The sequence below is a fragment of the Puma concolor genome, chromosome F2 (assembly GCF_028749965.1).
Source record: "Puma concolor isolate L17-30 chromosome F2, mPumCon1.1.hap2, whole genome shotgun sequence".
Classification (NCBI taxonomy): domain Eukaryota; kingdom Metazoa; phylum Chordata; class Mammalia; order Carnivora; family Felidae; genus Puma; species Puma concolor.
In genome coordinates, this window is record NC_141684.1 from 69,217,522 (window position 1) to 69,243,137 (window position 25,616).

General features: G+C 36.4%; 1 protein-coding gene and 1 pseudogene across 1 annotated transcript in view; one reads left to right on the plus strand and one right to left on the minus strand.

The window, feature by feature from the left end:
* LOC147572084 (uncharacterized) overlaps positions 1-25,616 on the plus strand; it is a 526,072-nt gene that overhangs the window by 251,308 nt on the left and 249,148 nt on the right. The gene's annotated exons all lie outside the window — the stretch shown is intronic.
* On the minus strand, positions 16,018-21,187 carry LOC112859344 (ubiquitin carboxyl-terminal hydrolase MINDY-1 pseudogene; annotated as a pseudogene).

Genomic DNA, 25,616 nt, shown 5'->3' on the forward strand with positions numbered 1-25,616 from the left:
AGCTTTGAAGATATTTGATTTCTGGATTTTAAGAATATAACATTTAAAGAGAGATACCAATAAGAGGAAAGAATTGCTTAGTCACTCAAATATATTAAAATATAATGAATTAATTTTAATGATAATGGTAATTATGACATAGTTTCTGGCAAAGACATCAATAATTGAAATACTATTTTTGAAAAGTATGTAAAACAATTCTTTATTGTGAATTTCCAGAATATTCATTTATATTTTGTCTTACAAAATGGTCAATGTGGCTTCTTTTTCCTGTGTAATTTGGAGTTAAATTAGCACATTTGGTTAGAGGTTTGTGCTAATGATGCCAATCTAATTAGTTTGTTCCCCCATATAAACTAGGTAGCTTTGCTTTGTTTTCTATCCCAAATTGCACCCCAGTGGCCATTTTGAAATTGTAGGACATTTTTACACAAGGATGTCTTAACAAGGAAATGTGGATGTATTAGTGAAATCTGTAAACTTTTTTCAAATAATAAATGTGCTTTGCTTGATTGATGCCGACTCAGTCATGTAATCTTCACGTGTTAATTTCATCTAGTTACCTGTCTGCCTCTTCATGTGGCATCTCTTCGTGGGCACCCGGTAATGTGAAGCTTATCTGGGTGACCCACAGCTCAGCTGACGACACTTCTGTGTTCTATTTAAGACTATAGTTAAAAACTATTGTGCAAACTTTGTCTCTTGAGAAATGCTATGGCCTGTTTACTTTAGAATTCACAGGTCCTGAGTTTTACAGTATGTTAGTGGATTTAAAACTTAGAAAATCCATTATCCTCATATGCATTCCTTAATATGTATACCTAAATGCTTTTTTAGAATGTAGTGGATGTCTAATTCATGTCTCTGAGGTTGCACATCATACTTCTTGTGTTTTTTAATCACTTCATGCTTTAACAAATTAAAAAGAGTGGCAGTACTTTTAGTAATCTCACCATACCATAGTAACAAACCATTGTGCTCTTAAACTGGATGGAGAAGAAAATAACTCAGTTATAAACAACACAAAAAAAGAAAGAGGGGGACTGCTTTAAAATAGCCTTTGTTTAAAGGCTAATGTTGAAAGCTCAGAAAAGGAGAGAATCAACCACTTAACAGCCTTCATTCCTAAAATCTTGAAAGAAACATAACCTTCTCCCAATATTTTTAATATACCACATGTGAGTTTTTGATATTTCATGGAAACAAATTTTTGGACAGCAAGAGTGATAGCAATAGTATGCCAAGGAGTGGGAAAATATGGGATTCATGCTGGAGTCTGAATAGACAGAGGACTTAGTAAGTGACTGAATGTCACAGCGTCAAGGATGATCCCCCAGGATTCTGTCTAAGTAAGAGCATGGATGGAGTTGCTGTTAACTGAGATGTGGAACACTGGAACTGGGCAGTGATAGATCAACACTGTTTTTGATATAAGTTTGAGATCTTGTGAGACATGTAAGAGGAGATCTCAGTTTGGCAGTTGGATTAAACATTGAGAATATATCTCAGCTGGATATATATATTGAGGATTTGTTGGCAAATGGATAGCATTTCAAGGCATAAGAGTGATGACATAATCTAGAAAATATGCTATGGGTTGGATTGTCAAGCCTCCAGATTCACAAGTCTCCAATCCTCTCCCTTCCCATTTCCCTCTAAAAAGAATTGTGGAAGCTTAACTTTCAGTTTCTTACAATGTGGACTTATTTGGAGATAGAGTCTTTATAGAGATCATCAAGTTAAAATGAGGCTATTAGGATTCTAATCCAATATGACTGATGCCCTTATAAAAATGGGACATTTCAACACAGACATGTGCTAAGAGAGATGGTCATGTGAAGATTAAGGCAGAGATCGGGGTGATGTTTCTCAAGCCAAGGAATGCCAAAGATCGCCAGCAAGCCACCAGAAGTGAGAAGAGAACAGATTCTCCTTCATGGCCCTCATGAGGACATTTGACTTCTGACCTCCAGAATCATGAGAGAAACCACCCAGTTTGTGATACTCTTGCAGCCCTAGCAAACTAATACAGAATGCATGTTCAATGAGAATATAAAATATTTCAAAACTGAGCCCTGCTGTGCTCTGATATATAGAGAGAAGAAAAACCCCTAAATGAGGCTGAAATTGAGAGGTGAGAGAATTAGGAAGAATTACAATGGTGTGATGTCATGAAAGCCAAGAATAAGGAGCAAGTCTCAAGGATGGATTGGTCAACTCTCCTGCATATTACTAACAGACAGGCACTGTGTCTTTAACGTGGTATTTGGTTCTAAAATGCTACGATTCTATGGGGCAGCTGGGTGGCTCAGTCAGTTAAGCGTCCAACTCTTGGTTTCAGCTCAGTTCATGATGTCATGATTAATGAGTTTGAGCCCCTCACTGGGCTCCGCACTGACAGTGCAGAGCCTGCTTGGGGTTCTCTCTCTCCCTCTCTCTCTCTCTCTCTCTCCTCTCTCTTCTCCTCCCCAGCTCATGCTCTCTCTCTCTCTCCCAAAATAAATAAATAAACTTAAAAAAAAATAAATAAAATGCTATGATTCTATTATTTGCTTTAGGGTAGAGGTTGATCAAGGAAGAATAAACTCATTTTTTTTTGTTTGTTTGTTTATAAGTTATAGTCCTAAGAGCAAGATCACAGGGTGTCTGTTTGGCTCAGAGCTAATCTATCTTCTCTAGAGACCCTGAATGATGTTTTCAAAATTTTATCGGTAGATAACTCTAATTCTGACACCAATTCCAACGTGTGGGTTTTCCAATACCACCAAGTGATTCTTTGACACAGCAGGGCTACAAGGCAACTCGATTCTGACCCTATTTACCTGTAGAAAGCCTCTGATCCCACAGGGTAAGGGCTCACCTCAGTCCCACAAGACTGTCTCCCACATCAGATGACAATTGCAAGTTGAGTGCTTCTGACCAATTGTCTGTTGGAGTCATTTAATTCGCTATAGCAGTTTACAAACTCTGAGAAACATTTTACTTACCCGATTACCAGTTCATTATAAAAGAATATAATCGGGGCGCCTGGGTGGCTCAGTGGGTTAAGCATCCGACTTCAGCTCAGGTCACGGATCTCGCGGTCCGTGAGTTCGAGCCCCGCGTCGGGCTCTGGGCTGATGGCTCAGAGGCTGGAGCCTGCTTCCGGTTCTGTGTCTCCCTCTCTCTCTGCCCCTCCCCCGTTCATGCTCTGTCTCTCTGTCTCAAAATAAATAAACGTTAAAAAAAATAAAAAAAAAAAGAATATAATCACGGGCAGCCATTTGGAAGAAATGCACAGGGCAAGGTGTGGGGGTGGGGTACAGAGTGTCCAGGCTCTCTGAAGACACCACCCTCCCCAAACCTTGAAGCTCTCCAAAAGTCTTGCTTTAGGGTTTTTGTAGAAGCTTCATGACATAGGCATGCTTGATTACATCATTGCCTGCTGGTGATTGAGCTCCATCCCCAGCCCCCCTCCCCCTCACTCCCTCTCTGGAGGATGGTGCTGAAAGTTCCAACCCTCTGACACAAGTTTGGCTTCTTTGGCAACCAGTTCCCATCATTAGGTTACCTAGGGGCTTTCCAAAAATGACCTTATTAACATAACAAAAGATACCTTTTCTGCTCTAATCTCTTAGGAAATTCCAGGGATTCTAGGAGCTCTGTGACAGAAATGGGGATAAAGACCAACTATATATTCTTTACCATGAATCACAATAGCACAATAATCTAGTAATTTGGTTCAAAACTAAAAAGTGAAAAGTCCCCTTCTTATCCTTCCCCGAGTCATCCAGTTTCCCTCCAAAATGGTACCTGTGCTACCATTTTATTTTGTATGCTTCCTGAGATACCTTAGGCGTATACAAGTATTTATAAAAAAATGTGAACATATATATTCTCCCTTCTTTGTAATACAAAAAGTGGCATGTTATAAGCATAGTTCTGTGTCTTACTTTTTCCCTTGATAGTGATGTGGGGAACAAAGGCAAGAGAAAAAAAATTAAATTTCCTTACAACTTAACCATTGAGAAGTCCTTGAGATAGGCAGAATGACCTTCCTCTAGGAACTCAACTGCTCTCTCTCTCTCTCTTTCTCAAAAATAAATAAACATGAATGAATGAATGAATGAATGAATGAATGAGTAAATAAATAAATAAATTCCTTTGGAAACTTCCTTTTTCTCTACATCCCCAAGATAGATGGTAGCAGTCATCCTCCAAGCCTATGGCCCACTGATATACATCAGAAGCGTCTCGTGACTAAGGTTTTACTAGACAGTAATAAATTTCTAACAATAGTGAGCCCCTCAAGGTCCTGGAAAACTTGCTTCCAAAATTCCTTACAGACTTCTGCTTTACCTAACTCCCTCCCAACTTGAAAGTATATAATCAGTTGCTTCTCATAATCCCAGAGCAGTTCTTTCTGCCCATGGGTCCTGTCCCTGTGCCCTAATAAAAGCACCACTTTACACCAAAGATGTCTCAGTTCTTTCCTGACCATTTGCTCTGAACCCCACCATTTCTACATCACTAATAGATTTCCAAGTTCTTTCCTTACTAGTATACAAAGAACTGCCTTATTCTTTTGTATGGTTGAATTACGTTCCAACTTCTGAATATAATTTTTCTAATCAGTCCCTCAGTGGATGAACAGTATTCTGTTGTGAATATTCTTGTATATTATTTGAATGTGATCAAGTTTATCTGTAGGATAAATTCCTAATAGTGGAATCGCCAGGTCAAAAGATGATGAGGTTTTAATTTTGATGGCTAGTGTAAAATCGCATTGTGTATGGGTTTCACCAATTTGAATTTACACCATCCAAGTAAGAAAGAATCTGTGTTTCCTATACTCTTACCAGTGCGGTTGTTACCAAATTCTTAATGCTTGTCAAATTGGTCAAAAATGTCATGTTAGGATAGTTTGAATTTGCATTTTTCTAATTCTGAGTAAAACTGAACATCTTTTTTCTGTTGAACCATTTGCCCATTTTTTTTCTATTGGGTGGTTAGTATTTCTTATAATTTTGTAAAGAGAAAATTATATATTAGGGAAATTGGTTCTTTTTCTATGATGTGAATTGCAAAATTTTCCAAAGTTGTCTTTTTTTTTTTTTTACTTTGCTTATAGTTCCCTCCACCCCCCACGGACTGTTGATTTTTACAAGGTCAAATTCATCAACCTTTTCCTTTGTAGGCAGGCCCTGCTTTTCTATCCATTGGGCACACTTTAGACTATGGTGTAAACTGCTCTTGCCTTAACCTCAAATCATACTATGATATTAACTGCACAGAGTTGGGATATTAAATGCTTGTTAATATATGCCATAGAAGTTCTAAGAAATCACTATGATTCCTTAAGTCATTTAAGATTTTTCTCCAATCTTACTTTAGTCTTAAAGATGGTTTGAAAAAGGAAAGAAAGTGGAAACTGTAATTTAATTCTGATATTACTTAAATAAAATTGAACTTAATGGGGATGAAATAAATAAAATCTTGAAACATATTTGTTAGGCATAGCTAGCATTCCAAGTGTTGATTTTTTTTCTTCTTTTCCTCTGGTGTATATTAAATTACATGTAGCCAGCCAATTTTTTTTTTGGTGGTATTATGAAAAGATAAACAAATCTCTTCAGAAGTAAAATTTTACAAAGGATTCCATGAAGAAGTCCTTTAAATTATCATTAAATTTGAATTCTGATACAGAATCAAAGTATATTTTTGTGTGTTTTCTTGTTTTTTCTGACATTCTATTTAAAACATATTGTAAAATAAGTAATATTAACAAGAAAAACCCAGGATAGGATTGCTTAACAGTTCACTCCATCCTGTTCATATTAAAAGAACTTTGTTGTAACATGTACTCGTTATAAAAGAAAAATGATTTCAGGAAGCACATTTATATGCTGACCAAAGTCAGAAGTGAAAGATTAACCCTAGAAGCAGAACAATTGTCCTGTGACTGAGAATGAGGCAAGTAGAACTGATATTTGGTGGGTCCAGGAGGAAAGATGTATCTTGATGCTTAAAGGGAGAGTTTTGCAAATGATATCTGATAATGTGATTTTTTTTATCTGGATGGAGGTGAAGAATCCCTTACTGTCCACTGGACTCCTCTTTGATAATATTTAAAGAGAGGTGGATTTTGCTAAATTTGTCCCAGGCAGATAAAAGGGAAGAGGACAAATGACCAGAATTTATATTATCTTATACTTGTGTGCTCCTGCTTGTAGACTTGATTGGAAGAGTTATTAAAAAAAAACAAGGCTTTAAAAAAAAGGGTTAGATACAAGGCGAAGCATAAATTCCAGACAAACAAGTTCATTAGGTCTCTGTGGGTTTAATTCACTAGAGGTTTGAGCAGATCAATGCTTTTGTTGTAAAAGGTATTTAAAACTCTATGTGGTTTTGGAAGCCTGTCCTGATGTGTAACACATTACAGTGTCTGGCAGAAGAGGGTGAGCTGGTTCACTGACTTATTGCCTGACCTTGGCCAAGTCACTCTACTGACTATAATTCTGGCCACTTGCAGAATCCACACAAAGGGACACATTCCATGTCAGGGAGGATTTTATAGAGCCAGACTTTACAATTAGTTTAAGTTAGTCAAAAATTCTTTTGCACAAATTTTTGTTTATACAGTCATGTATCTGCTGACGGGATCCATGTAACTTTGTCCATTTTGTGTTTATGGATACAATATATTTCACTATATTTAAATTCATTATTTATTTATTTTTCCTGAGACGTTTATACTCAGGTTACTGCAAATAAAAGCTGTAGCTTAATTTCAACAAAATCTGTGTTAAGATAAAAAGAATTGCCCTATGTTACGAATGATTCCATTTAAACATCATACATTAACTCTATGCAATTGATAGAGTTTAACACTTTATTTGCTACTCCAGCCACATTTTTTCCCATAGAAGAGCAAAAAACGAATGAATATTCACACTTAACTTTTAGCTTCAGGCTAAAATGTATTATGCACCATATTTTGGTTTTTAAAAATAATCACCTTGTCACAGTTCAATGGCAAAGTGAAGTCAACTCTGTCAATAGAGACAATTTGAGGGGGAAAAAACATTCTTCACCCCCTTGAGTATCATTTCATTTGAATGCTCCTGATTTTTTACCTGCTACTTTTTTGGGAATGCACCATGGGAAAATATAATGAAGTCTAAAATACCATACACTGAAAACTCATCTTTGCTGACAGCATATAGCTGACAAGTCCTGGTGTTCTCATACATTGTCCCTATTTGAACACTATATTTTATGTACCTAAAATGCATGTCTAGAAGGTTGCTTTTAAACTCCACAAGCGCGGAAAAAACCTGGATGCCCATATGTCTAACAATGTATTGCATGAATATATTAACACCATCACAGCACCAACTGCTTTCATTGTTTTGCTATAAATGGGATCATAGTCAGGATATACATTACTTAAAGAGTATTTTTCAACACATCTGAGAAGAAAGCAAAATCATTTGCTAAAAAATATTTAGGCAATAAAAGAAAATGAAATAAAAGTAGTAGACGTTATCTTTAGTAGAAGACATTGGCAATTGAATACAGCTGACATGATTATTTTTTGACAAGAGGGTGATAGGGTTGTAGAGGTTTGTATTCTATTATTTTAGAATCTACTCTCCAGGAAAGACCTGAATGGTTTTCACAATTTTGTGTTGATATTTTAGAGGCCAGAGACTTTTCAATTTGCCTTTGTCTAAAATAGAGTAAGAATAAATTAAGATTGTTCCTTAGGAAAATCAAGACATCTTTAATGACTTTAGTGGTTCAATTTTCCTATTATTATTGTTATTGTTATTGTTATTGTTATTATTCTGAGACCAAAACCTTTAAATAAAGAATTGTTACTACTCTGGCGTATTTTCAGATAATGCAGAGAAAATATGAATAAGTAAATCAATGAATTAATGCATAAGAACAAATAGAAGAATTCCAGGGTCCTTCTACAAATTATAGAAAAAAAAGATTATTCCTCTTATGAATGTGAATATAATTAATATAGGTTTTGCTTTAATATATATATATTTTTTTGCCTGGTCTTGGCACTTATGAAAATCACTTAGCTTTCAATGTTTGGGATGACGATGCTCACAGGACTAATGGTGTCAGGCTCCACCTTCTGATAGTGATATCCTGAGGTCGTAAGAGAGATTTGTAAAGACTTTGAGCTCCCTAGAAGAAAAGCTGCATATGAATTCAAGTGGCAGTCACTGCCAGGACTTAAATATACTACATCTAAGAAAATCTTTGGTTTACTCTTTTCTTAAATTTCAGGAGAAAAAGTTAAGAAAACTCATATTATGACAGGAGGCAAAAAGCCAGAAGTAGTTCAAAATGGTTGATCCAAGAAAGAAATTGTATTGAGCTGTGGTAAATGAGCAGGGTAAGAATAACTTCAGTGAATTTCATAAAGGTCAAAGACAGCTTTGAAGACAAAAGTCCCAAGCTGTGTTCTGTAGCTCCTCATGAATTTTTTGTTGTAGAATCCCATATATGTGGACCAATTTTTTCTAGTGGGTTATAATAAAAGCCACCAAGGCAAGTGTGGGCAACTATACAAATTAATAAGTATATCTATAGATAGATAGCTCCATAAATGCCAAATACATACACATGTGAGAGACAGGTACAGTTTGTGATTTTTTTAAATTCCATTTTACAAACTTATAAACTTTCTAGACAGAGTGAGAAAGATATGCAGATAGTATGAGACTGTCAATGTGAGAAAGATTAATGAATGAAGAATATTTTTGCCATGGTTTAAAACAGTCATCAGTTACATGTCATTTAACAAAATCCAGCTAGGTAGTCAATTATAGACTTTGCTCATTTCTTTACATTGTGTCTCCTTCTTCTTCTAAGATGGTTTATTAACAAGATAAACTCCTTGTGCTATTTGAGAACAAAGGAGGTGAAAATCATATCTCACTGTGTGCCTTGTGTCTCTTTTTAGTATCACTAATGCCTGTGCGCAGTGTTTGGGGATTAAGTATTTTTTATTGAATTGAACTGAGTGCTGTCCATATGCTCAAGAAATACCACCAAGATGGTTTCTCAAAGGGAAGGTTATGCAACTTCAGTAGCAGCTTAAGAGAGGCATGGACATCCTTTAAACTATTAGGGTAACTATGGTCTGCATTAATCAATACATAACAATGAAATGTAATGGTATACCTGTTCTGGGAAGACCACATTTGGAGGAATGCATCTATTTCTCAATCATGCATTTTGGAAGGTCACTTGTGTACGATGTAGTTGGAGAAAGGTTCGAGGAAACTGGAAAAGTTCAACCTGGAGAAGCCTTCTGGGGGCGTTTTCTTTCTTTTAATTTTGTCAGTTTCTTATGAGACATGATTATATAATGTTTTGTGGCTCCAGAGGAAAGAATTAAATGAGTAGCTACAGTTAGAGAGAAGCACATTTAGTTGTATCTAAGAAGGAAATTTTGATTTTTCAATATTTTTAGTAGTTAAATAAAAATAAATACATAATTCCTTCTGCTATTACCATTTTATAAATGTAACAATGTATTCACGCTAAAGTAGAACAGACATAATCTCATAGTAGAGGATATTCTGTTAATATGAATAACTTTAACTTTAAGAAAAACTCAGGGCATTCTTCTTATTTCTCTCAATTTGTCATGGGCCAATAAAAACATCATGGTTGGCCCTGATCTAAAGACTAATTTTGGGAGACATTGGCCTCAATTCTGTGAATTCAATGCAAGGGCAAAAGACAACTATTGGTAGTAGTTTTAAATCAAATATTTGAAAGTTACTTTAGAGTATGAAAACATATTTTATCTTTTATTAATGGCTAAACAAAATATTAATCCTTCTAGAAATGGAAGAGAAAGATAGGGTTAAAAAAAAAAAAAAGTCTTCACTTGCGTAGAGCCCTCTAAAATGCATCTGGCTATTTCTTCTCTTTGCATTAGGCTCTATTTAGATGTTGGTGCAAATTGATTAGTGAAATGGACTTTTCTGCTTCCTCATTTTCTCTTCATTCTTTTGATGGGCCGACTGGTTTCAAATATCATGAACTATAATGATAGGCCATAATTTATATGTCAGAGTTAGCAAACTCTAGATGAATGGTCGTAAGAATGGCAGAATGTAGTCAGTATTTTTCAAATGTCCTACAGCCTTTTTCAGCTTAAGAAAGAAATGTGAAGCTATACAGAGAGCTAATAACTTCTTCCACTGGAAAGTAGCCACCTTTCTATCCAATTGTAACTAAAAGAAAATGTATTTAATTTACTATTTCAATTTACAGAAGTGCATCCACAGCCCAGACCTCAGTGTAACATAGAGTATATATTTCATTTCAGTAAGGAAAGACTGAACTGAATCAATATTTGAAGGACCTGGCACTGTATGGAGGTCAACAGATTCTGGATCACTCAGACAGCCAGGCTATTGGTCTGTTGGAATGCCTGAGTATGTGTTCCTCACTCATTGCCCTACATATTTAAAAATGACACACCTGTGAGTGTTATTATCTGAGTGCACAAGAGTCCCTATGAAATCTGATGCATAATCAATTCCTAGTCATCGCCTCCATCATCACACATGCAGCTTGCCTGATGCTTAAAGCAGAATCATTAATTTCAGAGCCTTACTCTTTAGTTTCTGGGCTGAACAATTCCCATATTCAAAACAATTCATTTATTTCCAGATTGCAGGCTAAAGTAATCTATTGGAACAATGTAAATAAAGTTCTAAGTTTCTTCAAAACATTTCTTTAGAAGTATTCATACCCCACTTTTCTTTTCTTTTCTTTCTCTCTCTCTCTCTCTCATTTTTTTTTGAGTTTCCATGAAGTTCTAGGAATTTAAGTAGTAGCAGTATTACTCACTACCTTTGTTTAAGCACCCCCAGAACCTTGGTTTCTGTTATGCACTCAGTCAGTCAATCTTGTTTCTGTGTTAAAAGTAACGTACTTTTTCCCATGGTCATCACAAAAGTAACATAGTGATTCCAGCGGAAAAAAAAAAATAATCACGGTTATAGAGGATCATCCCAAAGCCACTGCTGATAGGAATCTCCTTGCTAAGTTAAGCAAAAGGAAATAGCACAAAATGAGTCTTCTATAAACAAAGACATTCTGTGATCTAACTTAGAAACTTCAAGATCAATCCTCCATCATGGTACCCTGTTTTGTATGTTTGTTTTGTTTTTGTTTCTGTCATCCCATCCCCCAGTTCTTCTCAAAACTTTCCATATTCTCAGTAGTGTGTGTGTGTGTGTGTGTGTGTGAGAGAGAGAGAGAGAGAGAGAGACAGACAGACAGACAGAGAGACAGAGAGAGAGAGAGAGAGAGAGAGAGAGTGTGTGTTTTCTCCCTTCTTAGAATCAGTTATACCATAGCATTCTGAAGGGCAGTCTAAAATATGTCATTGGAGTTCAGGGACATGATCAAAGTCGTCTATGTAAAAGTTTGTGAAAGGCGTGAGGTAGTCTGAAGGAAGCATTCCATGATTCTTTCATGGTTTGGCACTGGAGCTCTGTGATAGGCATCCAGAATAGGATTAGCAAAAATGAAATTGTCTCCAAGTGAAGGGTGTCTACACTTACTTTCATCTTTATCTTAAGACTCATTACTTTCTGATATTGGCTAAGGTATAGCCACACTGTTGTTTGAGTGCCAAACAAAATAATGTGCTAGCTGCTTAGTAAGAAGCCTCAAACACAATCATGTCTAGAATGGAATTTTATTGCAAAGTAATTTCTAGGCATTTATTTGGAATGAAAAAGAAATATTCTAATAAGTTGTTAAAAATATCATTTTAAATTGTTATTTCTTTTTTGAGAATATTTTGGTATTTTGGACATTTTAGCTGATCTATGTCATTTTCCCTTCAGTTTAGGAAATTTTCTAAGATTTGAGGCATAATTTTTTATAGCAGATGCTTCTCTTTGTTTTCAAGTAAAGCATTTGGGTATTTCAGGAGAATTTTTTATTATGCTTAATCACTTTCATGCTCATTTGATTCTAGACCCTAAATAGACTCTAGTTTAATCAATGAGCCTTAGGCCAAAAGAACAAATGGAATATTAAATCTGCACAGACAGAGAGGAATGGAGAGACCGATTAAGAAGATATGAGGAACTCACTCATCAGAAAAGATGAAGAATGGATTTAGGCACTATCTGGAGAAGGTACTAGAAAATTACCATTGTGGGGTCAGTAGAAGCATTTTTGCAGTATTCTAGAAGTGCTTTTGTTCTAGTAGGAAAATAAGAGTCTATATGGCAGAGTCACTTCTGTGGCCTTACTCGCACATAAAAATTAAAATTCCAGAGATAACCTACCTTATTTTTATTATTTCTAGACTATAAGTAGGCTGGGAGATAAATTAAAATATAACTATCTAATTTTAACTATTTTACAGATATTCCAAAAATGTCTTTCTCTCTCCTAAAAGATTATCTTTTTATATATGGAAATATTTAAATAGATTATAATTTTTCTTTTACGTATAAATTGGTTACCAATTGTTAATTTCTTTAGCATTGTGAATCAATTTGAGCAGCTCAACGAAAGGTTTGGACCCTGCCCCAGATAAATGCTTACATACTCATACAATCTTAGGAACAAATTTATGGCCTTTACAAAATGCTTGAAGTTCATCCATGAATGTGTAAGAAGCCCTACATTAGAATAAGATAAGATTTCAGGTTAGTTGACAGCTTATCATGACTGAAAAAAGTTTTGTTGGTGAAAGAAGTAAAAACAGCTGACAAGGCACACAATCCTGGTTGTAATCTTTAGAAATGATTGAGTTTATTAGCTAGCCTGTAATGAATGTTCAGGGTTTTTGGAGTTTCACCACTTCAGTTTTAAAGTGAAACTTCACTGCTGTCCTATGCCGCATTTATTTGAGAAGTGAGAATAATTACCAGTGTGCATTCCAAATAGAGTCCAAGTTAATTTCTATTAGTGACAGGATGTGCAATATCATATGTAAACAACAACAACAAAAGACTACCTAATTAAAAGATTTCAGAAGGAGATTTCAATTTTCTAAATGTTGGTGCTCATACTAAATAATATGTCTCAACTGAGCCAGCTTATATCTTTGCCAAGTTTCTGTCATTTGGCAGGTTGTTCCAACATTTAAATTCAAATATTCAATGAAAAGAGCTCTGAAGAAAGGACATTTTTTTCTGAATGAACAGTCTTACCTGCCATCCGTGTATAAAATGAACTCTTGCCCCACCCCTGTTATCATTGGACAGCCAGTCATTAAAAATTGATTGAGTGCCCACTATGTGCTAGGTATTGAAGTACAGCATACAATTGTTATCTTAAAAAGCTGTGGTCTACTGAAGAAGCAACTAGGATTTAGTGTGATAAATGTTATCATGGGGCAATATGGGGCAATCTAGGTTCTCACACTTAGTCGTTATAGAAGATTTATTGATCCTGAGCATGTCTAAATTTAGACATAAAGATGAGTAGAACATAGGATGAGCAACACAGAGGTATTTGGAAAAATGAAGGTAGAATGGGAAAGTGACTTTGGGACCTAAGAAGAAGATATAACAAGTTTAGAGTACAGAAAGCTAAGGATTTTGATTCCAAAAGCAATGTGAAACTAGTAGGGAATTTTAAGCAGAAGAATGACATACACTATTTTGAAATTTAGAAACATCACTCTGTAGTAGAAAATAGTTGGAAAGTTGGATGCCACTGAAAAATTGTAGGTAAAAGATATTGGTGACCTCAGTAAAGGTAGCTAATGGACAGGAATGGAGTATTAAAAGATTCATCAAAATTAACATGGGAACAATTGTGGGGGAGGGGGAGCAAAGAGTAAAAAATGACTCCCTCACTTCTGTTTTATGTAACTTGGTAGTTTTAACTTCTGTTTTTATGTAAATGGTAGAAAAATTTACAGTGAGTGGCAGAGGAGGTTTTGGAAGGAAAGAAGATGAGTTCAGTTTGAAGTATGTTGCATTGTAGTTGAATATGGAAAATCCACAGAATGTCCAGTTAGTAGGTAGCTATGTGGACTTGACTTAGGCTATGTATGTAGGTGTGGATATTATTCATATAGACACAAGCAAATTATGGTGTAGAGAGGATGAGATCAACTAGGGAGAATGGAGATGGAGAAACAGAGACAGCGATTGGGATTGAGAGAAAGCAGGGAACGTAAGGGAAGAGATGAGATGCAATCAGATTTGAGGACAGAATTCCTCAGATGCCAAGTCTGTAAGGGATGGTGGAGAAAATGAAGGCTTGGAAGAGGCAGCAAGCAAATGTAAACAAATCTACCTGGTTGCCCGGCTGCCAGGGAAAAGAGTTCATCAAGAAGGCAAGAATTACCAGCAGTGTCAGATCCTACAGAGGTGTCAAATCCCAATTAAAGTACAAATGAAAATGAGTCACTGGATTTCTTGACAAATGTCATGAACGTCCCGACAAACATGAGCTTCCGAGAAGAAACTCAATAAAGGTAAATGTATAAGCTGAAATGTTGCAGTTTGAGAAATAGGAAATGAGGAAGTGAAAGCAGTGAATGGAAGCTATTCTCTCAAGTAGATGGCTGCTAGTTGGAGGGCAGATACCATTAGACAATGCTCACTTAAAAAAATCTCCTATTTTGCTCATATGAGCTGCACTTTTTCATATATGTTAAACAAAATTCTACCAGCTATGTATTATTGTTAAACCAGAATTAATCCACTAAGCATAGGTTAGAGATTTATTAGGCTTGGTATATTTTATTTTCCTTCCTCCGTCAGGAAAATCAGGATGTTTGCAATCACTGTGAATACTATTTGGCTTTTATTTTCATGTGTAATGTCAAGTATGGGTATAAGAGTCAGAGACAGATAAAAAGAAGAGAAACCCAAGCATATTTCTCTTGGGTTTGGATCAGCTGAGGTTCTCCCTGAAGGAAGGAAGGAAGCTTATTAAAATGAAAGTGCCTGTTCCCTTTTAATTATTATTTCAAAATGTCAGATCACTGGCTTGAAGGCCTGACTAGCTGAGCATTAGCCCTTGAAGCAGTCAAAAGGCACAGGGTAAGAAAGTAAGTTCGAGTGTGATGAAATCTCCCTGTTCTATTGGATTCTAGCGATCAGAGCCATGGTAGCTGCCATGGTAGAGAGCTGTCCCCGAGAAAGTTCAGCAGAATCTGGGTGCCAGTGCATTTCTGTAGAACCCACCATTAGCTTAGTGTGCAGAGATATTGCATATCAAATTTCCACAGCACGAGGATTCTGATCGTAGGTCTTTCATCTTTGTGAGGGGAACAATGGACTGAATTTTGCATCCAATGTTGACCTGATGCCGTAAACGTGTAAGTTGATAAGTTAAGAAATTTGTCAGGCTCACGATAATTATTTTTAAGCATGTAGTGATTCTGATTCATTGGTCACCTTGTTGAGAGTGCCATACCATGCCATGACAGCAATGTACTGATAAGATAATTAGGTGAAAATTCTTTGATCATTTGAGTTGAAATAAGGGAAGTGATCTAAAACATTTGAAAAACTATTTTCAATATACTTGGTTGAATTAGTATCTAAATTTGCTAAGTCATCTAATATACATCATTATAATGGCATTTACTCGTCTCTATTTAGCTAGCAATTTCCTTCCCAAGTTATGGGGAATGAGGCTGCACTATAGGAGTTAGGAGGTTGGGATCTAGAATCAGACAAGCTTTGGAGAATTTCTGTTCTAGTATTGACTAGCTGGGCAATCTTGAGTGAACTGCTGCTTTCCTCTGTGCCTCAGTATCCTCATCTATGAAAAGATGATAGGAATGGCAGTTCTTGCCTTGGGATATTGCGGGGACTGAATGAGGTGACTCAAACCTCGATGTAATAAGCATTCAGTAAGTGTCACTGAGTCTGACTTTGGTATTTGCTGCATGCTCTGATTCCCAACAGTTCATAAATAAGTTACCTTGCATATCTCACAGGTTGAGCTGGGGGAGCAAGCAAAATAGCCATAGCCTCTGAACGAAGGAGCAGGGCAGCTTCACACTGGGCAGGCGCACAGGAGGACACGGTCTGCCTCTTGCTTCAGCTGCTGCCAACTCTCCCCAGCTGTGCGTGCAGATGGGGCTCCTCTCTCCTGCAGTGACGGGGCTCACATTGGCACAGGCTGGATTGCTTGTTGCTGTATGTACTCCTCTTGCTGAAGTTGCCGGGCCAGCTCCAAGTCGCTAAGGCCCAACGAGCCAGGTGGCTGCTCCCACTTTTTGCTTCCGGCCAACTTGCCCAGGGAATGACTTAAGTTCAAGTCAGAGTCACAAAAGCAGCTGTCACCATCCGCATTGTGCAACTTTCCCACACTACTTGCTCCTCCTATGCAAAGACCTGATCGGTGACCATTCGGTACAAGCGACTTTCATGTTTAGTCAAAGTTTAGAAAAAGACACTAAGTTCACTTTCCTGGGCAGCTGCCATTAGCTCACAGAGACTATTGGAAGTCCTCGCTGTGTCTCAGCGGTCTCCAGGAACTCTCCGCAATCAGGCTTTCTGTTAGGAGGTTGGTGTCGCTGGCGTACTTGCAGGTGAAGATCTTCTCTACCAGCTGGTTATAACGCACTTTCCAAAGTGCACTCACAGCCTCAGAAGTCCGGGGATCAACAAGCTAGCCGTGGTATAGATATGCCTAGCAAGTCAAAGGTCCTGCACTCCGATGCCTACTCAAAATCTGAGACTCCTGTGAATCACACATTGCCATCCAGACCTGTGGCCAGTTTAGGCAGCATTGCACTGCACTGTCCACACTCTGCTGAAAATAAAGCTGAAGTCCCTCTGATTTTTGGGGATTGGTGGATTGGAAACCATCTCTGGGATGAGCTAGTGGAGCTCATTTTATATAAAGATAGTATCTTTACCAACAATTGTTGTTTTGGGTTTTATTGGCCCTTACGATATGCTCAAAGAGTTCTTTTAAAATAATGCTTTCAATGACTTTTTAAATAATCATCTAAAAAATGTTGTGCGTTCATATAACTTATTTTGATTTCTAGCCTCATTATCTTTCACGTTACCTTTAAAGTATAGTGAAGTGAAAATATTTAACATTTGAGAGAGAGAGAAAATAGAGAATATTTCATCTTCTGCTATAGAAACTAAAATACATGTGTGTATATTTATGTATGTGTGTAGACAAACACACATACATATAGACATATACACGTGGGTTGTATATATATATATATATATATGCACATGCATACAGACATATACACATTTATGTATGTGCATACATATGTATGCATGTATATATGTGTGTAAGTAAATTAACGTTATAGGCATATTTTATGCTGCGTGAAATAGAGGTTTTCCCTTATATTTTAACAATGGAAATGTATAAATTTTAAAATGGTAAAACATAAAAAGACAAAATGACTTACTTAAAAGTAATTATTATCTTGGACAATAATTTTATCTTCTTCTGACAACTAACACTAAAAGACTTCAAATCCGGGATGCCTGGGTTGCTCAGTCAGTTAGCAGTTAAGCATCTGACTCTTGATTTTGGCTCAGATCATGATCTGAGGTTTGTGACTTTGAGCCCTGTGTTGGGCTCTGTACTGACAGCACAGAGCCTGCTGGGGACTCTCTCTTCCTCTCTCTCTCTGCCCCTCCCCTGCTCTCTCTCTCTCTCTCTCTCAAAATAAATAAATAAACATTAAAAAAAGACTTCAAATCCATCTCGATGTCACATAAGTTATATATGTGACTAACATATTCTGTGTTTCTCCTGAAAGAAAAATGAAAGAATCTCTACATAATCTGATACTAACTTCATAATGGGCTCAAGTGAAGGAAATGTGAGAATTGGCAATTCTGAATTTCATTGTTATGAAGTTTGCTTACTCTTCTCAGCCCCATAGAGTTAAATTTCACTATTGAATGTTACAAAGAATTTTGATTAGAATAATTGAAATGACTTTTTTCTATAAAAATATCGTCGACAATTTTTAATCACCTTCGACAAAAATTATTCACAAATGTACATCAGACCATCATCAGCAGAATTTCAGTAAAGACAAAAAAAAAAAAACCTCTGTGTGTGTGGTGGGGGGGGGGGTGGGTGTATGAGTGTTTTAATCCATTAGAAGATTTAGTCTGGTCTGCCTGACATAAGGGTGATAGGTTTCTATCTCTTAGTCTAATTAACACCTTTAATCTTTTTTAATGGTTAGGCATTCTCTCTTTGGTTTTGAGGCATGCTAGAGATAAAAGCATGGGAGGCTGGAGGTTAATCCTTCCTGTACTTTATTTCTTAATTTCTGCCACAGGGATTCCCTTTCTATCATGGCTATTTATTCAGGAACCCTGATGATATGCTTTGAGTAAGAGACAACAGATAGTTGGTTTAGAACTATCATTCAATATTCCTTAGATATCAAATTACAGGGGCTGTAATTAAGAGCTGTTACATGAACACAACTCCAATTTCTTATATGTCTTTTTTATTATTATGTCTCAGAAATGAATCAAATTAGTGCTTTTAGAATTGATACTGAAACCAGATAGCACCATACCTTGGATTATTCTGGCAAAAAGGTAACAATGGTGGCAAACACCCCCTCAGATTTAGTTAATTAAGGATGTTATAGATAGATACTAACATATCGATGATGATTTGCTTTTTCTCACTAAAATGAAGAGTGTTGAATTTCCTAGTATTGATAATAGAAATCTATTAACTCAAATTTGGCAATCAGTGCATAATAGAGATTTGACTTGTCATTTTAGAATTAGGATTTTTTAGGGTTATATCTTAAGTTTTTTTTTAAGCTTATTTATTTATTTTGAGAGAGACAGAGAAAGAGAGAGTGAGCGGGAGAAGGGTAGAGAGAGGGGAAAGAGAGAATCCCCAGCAGGCTCCGTGCTGTCAACACAGATCCTGATGCAGGGCTCAAACCCACAAACCATGAGATCATGACCTGGGCTGAAACCAAGAGTCTCTTGGATGCTTAATCAGCTGAGCCACCCAGGCTCCCCTGTGATTAATATGTCTTACATAAGGTAATGTTTTGACCATTTGCCCCAGAAGCCTTAACATCTTTTCAAGACAAACTTTCTTTCAGAGTTTTTGAAAATATACTGAGATTTTATTTGTAAAAATGCATTCTTCTTCAAAATATTCCATTTGGAATTTTAGGCAAACTATAGATTTTTAAATATTTTCGAATTAATAAAAATCTCTTCAATAGAGTTATATGACTTGCAATTTCAGCTAAAATATTATATACTTGATATATATACTCATATATCTTTAACAAATTTTGCTGTAATTGAACCAATATGTCATCTCTTCAGAACTGTAACTGAGGAAGAGTTTTTGAAAATGGACCATTTCTTGAAAAAAAAGAATTAAAATATTCTCAATTTGACTAGAATTATTAATGTAATATTCCTGTATTACACACACACAGATTCTAAAGATCTTTAAATAAATTTAGGTAGAAAAAGCCAGGAGTCAAGGAGTGCTAATTAAATATTTAAAAATGGGACAAATTCCCTGGCGAACGTACAAATATAGGAAAATTATAAATTAAAGCACTTTCAGAATTCTCGATTATGAGCTTTTTAGAATGTTTGGTAAAATATATGTGTGGAATACATTTGCAAAGAAAAGTATAATGACCAGCTGTACCCTTACTTCCTGCTATGGGCAATGTGTTTATATTATGCATATATGACTATATAAGGTACAATATATTGATCTAAAAGAGATTTACTTTCTTTCCATAACATTCTCTTTAGTGATTTGTGAGGGAAAAAAAGAATGATGAGTAATATAAGAGTGGTCTAATGAATTTGTGCATTACCTGCTTTGTGTCTTCATAAATGTAACTTGCCCAGTACAAATAGATGATTAGTATTCATTCTAAATTTTCTTTACATTTTTTCGGGCTAGCAACTTATGTGTTTATGGAGGAAAAATCTAAGTACAAAATGAATTTTTTTTTGTCCTGTCTCCTCTCCTGCCATTCTACTTACTAGTTACTTGTTCTTGACCAGAATAATAATTGACCTAGAGTAACTGCTGAATTCCACATCTTTAACTGACAAGTGAAGATAATGTCTGCTTTACATATCATGTTGTGTGTAAACTAAATATAATGTTTTTCAAGTTCCTAGTATATAGACTGCACTTAACAAATATTAAGGATGCCTTCTCATTTGAGAGATTTCCCATCTTTTAAGTAGCTTCGTTCATATCACATAACCTAGTTTGATAGTTAAATGGATATAATGTGGCATCTTTTGCAAAGCCAGAAAACCATGATTTAAATAAGTTATTACCTTTTCCAGGGAAGATTGCCTTTGTTCTCCTTTTTCCTTACCTTCATTATTTTTATTTATTTTCTTTTTAGGTTTATTTATTTATATTGAGGCAGAGAGAGAGAGAGAATGCCCACGTGCACACATGAGTGGGGAGCGGGGAGAGTGTCAGAGAGAGGGAGAGAGAGAATCCCAAGCAGGATGCACACTGTCAGTCCAGAGCCCCAGGTGGGGTTCGAACTCATGAACCATGATATCATGACCTGAACTGAAGTTGGATACTTAACCAACTGAGCTGCCCAGGTGCCCCCTCATTAGTTTTTATTTTTATTTTTAAGTGTCTGAACCAAACGCTTTGCTATCTTTCCAGCTTCTTTTCCTTTTTTTTTTTTTTTTTTTATAAATCATTGTCTCATAGCACTATAGCAAGTTAATCTGCAATAGAAAACAGGAACCACAGCACATGTTAAGTCTGCAGGGAGATTAGATAGTGCAGTTGGATGTGTTGTAGTGATGTGGGTCACCCACAAGAATAAACCTTTGTGCTCTACCCCTCACTGTCCTGTCAGGAGCTAAAAGACCTAGCCCCTGGCTTTGTTTCCCTTTGGAGGTTTCCCTTTGGAGGCCATCTTCATGGGAATGGTCACACACATGCAGGAAGGTCCCATTGTTGGGGTTTAATGCTTTGCTCTCCAGTCTTGAAATTCTTGAGAATTTTAACTGTAAATTTACAGCTTGTAAGTGAAGTGATATGGGACATTGGAGCATATGGCCAGAACTTAGAGCCTGGCTCACACACTCTGCTCTTCCTCAGGATGGGTTCTCAGGCCAGCTCCCAACTCCTTGTCTTCTGCTTCCTCAGGCCCTGGGCCCTCCTCCTGCCCCTCTCCCATGACTGCTGTTGCCCTCTGCCTGGGGCAGCCACTCATATGAGACTCTCATTTCTCTTTCTTGCTTTGAGCTCCATGGGGCCTGGGCAAGGACTTGGAGTGGGTTGAGATAAAGGGTGCCCACCGATGTTTCAGGGCAGGCAATGGCAGCAGCATCCCTGCTCCAGTAGGTGACTCAGTGGTGCTGATCCTGCCACTCATGGTCCAGGGTCCAGGGGCACAGTGTGTACAGATGTAGGAGTTCCAATCTCTAAGGATGCCGGTAGGTCCTGTCTATGTTGGGTATCAGTGGTGAGAAGGGGAGGTTGACTTCCCTGTGCAGTCAGGTCTGCAGGTCTGTCAGATGGCTTTAGGTAGGCATCCTGGGAGTGGTGGCCTGCATGCCTATCAGGTTCAGGTGGGGTCCCTGGGCTCCTGCAAGGGTCTGTACTTTGTGGGTGAGTATTTCTATGGCAAATGAGTGTGACATTAAATAGCAAATAAAAGCAACGTGAGAGGTCAAGAAAGAAACCACAAAGAAAGGGACACGTTTTATATTTTTATTACCTTTAATGACATATATATATATATATATATATATATATATATATTTTTTTTTTTTTTTTTGAACAAGAGATTTTCATTTTTCACTGAGCTGAAATTACATAATAGGTCCTACCTTTTGGTTTGTTCTCTGAATCTTCCATTCACCTTCCCTCCCTGTTCTCTCTTTCAACCCAACCGGTTACTTTGAATCCTAGCCAGAGAGAGCTGATCTGCTGAGGGTCATGTGCAGCTACATTGCCCTGTGACTGTGCATGCCCTAATGGTGCCTGAGTATTTGTTCCCTAAGAAACAGTGCCTTGAGTCAAATGCTAACTCCAAAATTTATAGTAGTAGTTCTAAGGGGTCCTTAAAAGTGTATTGGAAATATTCACGCATATTCCTACCTTTGACCTTACCATGCTAATTCTTAATGTTTGTCATTTATTGTTTTTTACATTTAATCAATATTTCTTGATTGCTTACTAAACACCATGCATTCTGCCAAGTACTGGGGATACATTCATTTATGCAACAGCTATTTATTGAATGTTTACTAGACTCTGAGCTCTATTCTAGAGATTAAGGATACAGTGGTAAACAAGAGAGCCAAGACATTGGTTCTTGTGGAGTTTATATTTTAGTGGAATGAGAAGCAGTAGACAGACAATAAACAACTAAATAATGTCCAACTTTTATAAAGTTTAGCAATATTTAGAGATTCCTGAATTGTTTGAATTTTTAAATTACTTTTATAGACTAGTGCACACACACACACACACACACACACACTTGTTCTTTTAGTTACTAGAAAATATAGATTGATTTTTCTAGCATGAGGAGTTATTTTTTCTATGTATCCTGTATTATCAATAGCCAATGGAAGTTAGTGATAGATATAACCAATAAGTCCCATGTGTCTCAAGGAACACAGGTTAAGGAAGACAAAAAGCTTGAGCAAATTATGAAAAAAACATAGGTATTAGGCAAAGAATTTTTGACATTAGTTTGTAGATCATATAAGACACTAAAAATCTGGGGGAGACATGGTTGGGAATGAGACTTCTTAAGAAATTAACATAGTGGTAATCTATTTGGTGGCTTGGCTCACATAGAAAGTAAAGGTGAGGGATCAATTATGATGCCATTGAAACTACACAATTGTTAAGTGACAAAAGTTTGAATTAGGATGAGGACATTTGGATTAGACATAAAATGTGGGTTGACATGATTTGGGATGGGTGCTATGGAAGACAGAAGAATAAAAAATGACTGATATTTTGACCCTCAGTGATAAAGAGTGGAAACTTTCACAGAATCAAAGATAGATGATGAACTTAAAACAACAACGACAACAACTAACTAAAAACCAGTGTGTACCCCTGGCATCCCACCACCCAATGTTGTTAAAAGCTGGAACCTACCATTTTCCCTCTTCACTAGCTCCTTGACTGTGTCAACTCAAAATTTGACAATGTGGCTGACAGTCCCATTTGCCCTAAGAGGCCAAATAGCATTCACTGTCATTGCAAATAACAGCATTTCCTCAGTGAAGGTTGAACTAAATTACTTTAACAGGGCTAAATTAAAAATCAAACATGTTGATGCATTTAATGTGAGGCACAGAGGACACAAAAGATCATCAAAAATGAGTGACAGTATTGATTGTCATAAACAACCCTTCATGGAATAAAATAGATTCAGTGCTGACCCCTTGAAATGCAGTTACCCTATTTCTAGTATATTTACTCATAGGTTATATAATTTAGGAGAATTATTTCTTTTTTGGCCATACTTTACTTTTAATGTGTTACCTTAACCTTTCTTTTCTTACCACAATCTATTTTTCTCTTAAATGAGGATAGTGGTGATAATAATAATTTCATATTAAAGTTTAGAATTATATGAAAGCCTTTCATTCTTTTACATTAAATGTATAAAATAGGTGAAATATATCTAATTATACTTGCTTCACAGAAAAAAATCTTATGGATTTTAAATATTTTCTGACAAATAACTTGGATATTATGAAGCAGCAAAATTTTTATGACTCTGCCCAACTTTTACTTATTTCCATCCATTTTCTAATGGAAGTATGTGCCATACCTCTGCCTTAATATTTCAGAAGTTTGAATTCTGTAAAACAGCACAGGATGGTCTCTTAATTTGGTTGTGTTATAAAATATTGGAAAACATCATGGGATTATCTGAGATTTGTTTAGATTAAATTTTTACAGAAGACCTTCTTAGATTATATCCAACAATTCATTTCTAAGAAAATTGAGATGAAGTTAAAAGAATTTCTGACAGAAATTCTGGGCATTAATATAATTCATTATTGAAAACTTGGTGGTCTTCTTTCACAAATTTATAAAAAATGTTTTTAATATGTATTATTTATTTTCATAGACAGTTTCACCAACTCCTAGAATAACATGTTATTATCATAAGGCTCTAGGTAGAAGAATTTAAGAAAATTTCTACATACAGTGTCAAGCTGTGGAAAGTATTGCTCCAAGAGTTTAAATATAAACAAGTACAACTTGGTTTCATAAATTTGTGATTGATCCAGCCATAGTAGGGTATTATAAGAAGTTAGAAGTATTTTTTTAAATAAATGCCTAAGTTTTTTATGTGTTTAATTACTATAAAATGTGTTAATCATGCTTTCCTACCTAATATCTGAATTGTAGTACTGGGTAGGATATGAAGCAGATTAAGAGTTCTTATTTTTTTTCTTACTGTATATTCAAAATGTAATTCAGCCCTGGCATACAACATTGCATGAATCATCCCCACTCTTCAGCCTAATATCCCAGTAAATCCATAATTGTGCCTCCAGACATTTCTGCCAACCCTACAACAAATATATCCCATCTTTAGTCCATCAATTAATTACTTTACCCAAGTTTTCTCTCTAACACATGGATTTGATTATATCCCTCCTATGCTTCAAAGATGTCTATAGGATAAAATTCCTTTTTGTGATATTCAAAGCCCTTCAGAATCTGGCTTTGGCAACCATTTTATTCTCTCAAAAAATAATTACTACACCCTTACTCATGCTGGAAACTGTGTGGCATCAGGGTTTCTGGGGACAGGGGAGGGGAAGACTGGTCTCTGCCCCCATGTAGTACATCGTGAACAAGCAGTTACAATCCAGTATGGTCAGTGCTTTATACTTGTGCATATGTAAAGATCAGCTCAAATTGGAATGGTGTCCAAGACTTGTTTAATGTTCATCAGAAGGAAAAGAAATGAAAGGATCTTCTGGAAAAGGCAAATCACTTACACAAAATCGCAAAGGCATTACCAAACATAATGTGCTCCAAGAAAGGCAAATAGTTCCATACATACACTGGTGGGTAGGGTTTCAGGAGAGCCTTGGACAGGTAGGATGTTGGAGGGAATGACAAGTAGCTTTCTGTTCAAAGGGATGTGGTCTTTATCAATCTATGGAAGGAATCAGTAAACGGTTTTTGAAAAGGTACATGAAAGATTGTCTGTGGGGAAATAGAACAAAGGAGAATATACAGAATGAAATGAGGATCTGTGCAGAGGAGAGCAGGTAGTTGAGCTAGAAGGTGTCAGCTGATAGGATATAAAGGCAGGGCAGACCAGTGTAATGTAATAAAAGCAGCATTGTCATAATTTCATGATGAGGAGAGGGAAAAGGAGGAATGCAAGATGTTGTGCAACAGAGCACAAGCTCTGTTTCCAGCTTGTGCAAATGGGTCAATGCTGCTATAACATTCCAAGAAAGAGAATGCAGAACCAGGAGGAAATCTGGATCAAAGTAAGGCAGAGAAGAGATAAAAAGATTGGTTTGGATCCTGTTGAGTCTGAAGTCCCACTGGGGATGTGAGTGGAAATGTTGTACCATATGTTACTGGGTAGAGATGCCTCTAGT